Here is a 3,097-nt window from a genome sequence, read left to right as displayed (position 1 = left end):
ACTTTATGAGGAGGAGGATCTCTTGTTTGCTCCATCCTTTTCTTAGTGATGGGCTTGAGGTCATGCCTTCTCAGTTGAACCGGCTTCCCTCTTGAATTTCTCTTCCATTGGGCGTCCTCTTCACAGATATCTATGAGGACTTGGTCCAACCTTTTGATCAAAAGTTGACCCTTCTTCATGGCCACAACTTCATAGAAGTGGTCTTGATGCACCCTTGAGATGAATCTCTCCATCTCTCATGACTCGGAGGTGAAAGCTTTTGCCTTCCCTTTCCTCTTTCTAGAGGTTTCTCCGGCCTTGGATGCCATAAATGGTTATGGAAAAACAAAAAGCAATGCTTTTACCACACCAAACTTAAAAGGTTTGCTCGTCCTCGAGCAAAAGAAGAAAGAAGAGAGTAGAAGAAGAAGAAATGAGGAAGAAGGGAATGGCTTTGTGTTAGGCCAAAGAGGGGGAGAAGTGGTGTGAATTTGAATGGTGAGGTAGGTGGGGTTTTATGAAGGATGGAGGTGAGTGATGAAGAAAAGAGAGAGTGGTGGGGTTGGTGGGGATCCTGTGAGGTCCACGGATCCTTAGGTGTCAAGGAAAAGTCATCCCTGCACCAAATGGCATTCAAAAACATGTTTTGAGCCAATTCTGGCGTTAAACGCCGGGCTGGTACCCATTTCTGGCGTTTAACGCCAGGTTCTTGCCCTTTCCTGGCGTTTAACGCCAGTCTGGTGCCCCTTTCTGGCGTTAAACGCCCAGAATGGTGCCAGACTGGGCGTTAAACGCCCAACTGCTAGCCTCACTGGCGTTTAAACGCCAGTGGGTTCTTCCTCCAGGGTGTGCTGTTTTTCTTCCTGTTTTTCATTCTGTTTTTGCTTTTTCAATTGATTTTGTGACTTCTTATGATCATCAACCTACAAAAAAACATAAAATAACAAAGAGAAATAGATAAAATATAACATTGGGTTGCCTCCCAACAAGCGCTTCTTTAATGTCAGTAGCTTGACAGAGGGCTCTCATGGAGCCTCACAGATACTCAGAGCAATGTTGGAACCTCCCAACACCAAACTTAGAGTTTGAATGTGGGGGTTCAACACCAAACTTAGAGTTTGGTTGTGGCCTCCCAACACCAAATTTAGAGTTTGACTGTGGGGGCTCTGCTTGACTCTGATTTGAGAGAAGCTCTTCATGCTTCCTCTCCATGGTGACAGAGGGGTATCCTTGAGCCTTAAACACAAAGGATTCTTCATTCACTTGAATGACCAGTTCACCTCTATCAACATCAATCACAGCCTTGGCTGTGGCTAGGAAGGGTCTGCCAAGGATGATGGTTTCATCCATGCACTTCCCAGTCTCTAGGACTATGAAATCAGCAGGGATGTAATGGTCTTCAATCTTCACCAAAACATCCTCTACAAGTCCATAAGCTTGTTTTCTTGAGTTGTCTGCCATCTCTAGTGAGATTCTTGCAGCTTGCACCTCAAAGATCCCTAGCTTCTCCATTACAGAGAGAGGCATGAGGTTTACACTTGACCCTAAGTCACACAGAGCCTTCTTGAAGGTCATGGTGCCTATGGTACAAGGTATGGAAAACTTCCCAGGATCTTGTCTCTTTTGAGGTAATCTCTGCCTAGACAAGTCATCCAGTTCTTTGGTGAGCAAAGGGGGTTCATCCTCCCAAGTCTCATTTCCAAATAACTTGTCATTTAGCTTCATGATTGCTCCAAGGTATTTAGCAACTTGCTCTTCAGTGACATACTCATCCTCTTCAGAGGAAGAATACTCATCAGAGCTCATGAATGGCAGAAGTAAATCCAATGGAATCTCTATGGTCTCATTTTGAGCCTCAGATTCCCATGGTTCCTCATTGGGGAATTCTGTGGAGGCTAGTACACGCCCATTGAGCCCTTCCTCAGTGGCGTCCACTTCCTCTCTTTCCTCTCCAGATTCGGCCATGTTGATGACCTTGCACTCTCCTTTTGGATTTTCTTCTGTGTTGCTTGGAAGAGTACTTGGAGGGAGTTCAGTAATTTTCTTGCTCAGCTGTCCCACTTGTGCCTCCAAATTCCTAATGGAGGACCTTGTTTCAGTCATGAAACTTTGAGTGGTTTTGATTAGATCAGAGACCATGGTTGCTAAGTCAGAGGGGTTCTGCTTAGAATTCTCTGTCTGTTGCTGAGAAGATGATGGAAAAGGCTTGCCATTGCTAAACCTGTTTCTTCCACCATTATTGTTGAAACCTTGTTGAGGTCTCTCTTCATTCTTCCATGAGAAATTTAGGTGATTTCTCCATGAAGAATTATAGGTGTTTCCATAGGGTTCTCCTAGGTAATTCACCTCTTCCATTAAAGGGTTCTCAGGATCATAAGCTTCTTCTTTAGATGAAGCATCTTTAGTACTGCTTGGTGCATTTTGCATTCCAGACAGACTTTGAGAAATCAAATTGACTTGTTGAGTCAATATCTTGTTCTGAGCCAGAATGGCATTCAGAGCATCAATCTCAAGAACTCCTTTCTTCTGACTTATCCCATTGTTCACAGGATTCCTTTCAGAAGTGTACATGAATTGGTTATTTGCAACCATTTCAATGAGTTCTTGAGCCTCTGTAGGCGTCTTCTTCAGATGAAGAGATCCTCCAGCAGAGCTATCCAAAGACATCTTGGATAGTTCAGAGAGACCATCATAGAAAATACCTATGATGCTCCATTCAGAAAGCATGTCAGAAGGACATTTTCTGATCAATTGTTTGTATCTTTCCCAAGCTTCATAGAGGGATTCTCCATCCTTCTGTCTGAAGGTTTGGACTTCCACTCTAAGCTTACTCAATTTTTGAGGTGGAAAGAACTTTGCCAAGAAGGCATTGACTAGCTTTTCCCAAGAGTCCAGGCTTTCTTTAGGTTGTGAGTCCAACCATGTCCTAACTCTGTCTCTTACAGCAAAAGGGAATAACATAAGTCTGTAGACCTCAGGGTCAACCCCATTAGTCTTGACAGTGTCACATATTTGCAAGAATTCAGCTAAGAACTGATGAGGATCTTCCAATGGAAGTCCATGGAACTTGCAATTCTGTTGCATTAGAGAAACTAATTGAGGCTTAAGCTGAAAGTTG

At 43.7% G+C, this 3,097-nt stretch overlaps 1 non-coding gene across 1 annotated transcript; it reads left to right on the top strand.

The window, feature by feature from the left end:
- Nucleotides 1-2,700: 2,700 nt before the first annotated feature.
- On the top strand, nucleotides 2,701-2,808 carry LOC130972674 (small nucleolar RNA R71). Its single transcript, XR_009083838.1, has one exon. It is a non-coding gene; the product is annotated as a small nucleolar RNA R71 (small nucleolar RNA).
- Nucleotides 2,809-3,097: the final 289 nt, after the last annotated feature.

Source organism: Arachis stenosperma, chromosome 3 (genome assembly GCF_014773155.1).
Source record: "Arachis stenosperma cultivar V10309 chromosome 3, arast.V10309.gnm1.PFL2, whole genome shotgun sequence".
Taxonomy (NCBI): Eukaryota; Viridiplantae; Streptophyta; class Magnoliopsida; order Fabales; family Fabaceae; genus Arachis; species Arachis stenosperma.
This window is presented reverse-complemented; position numbering and strand designations above follow the sequence as displayed.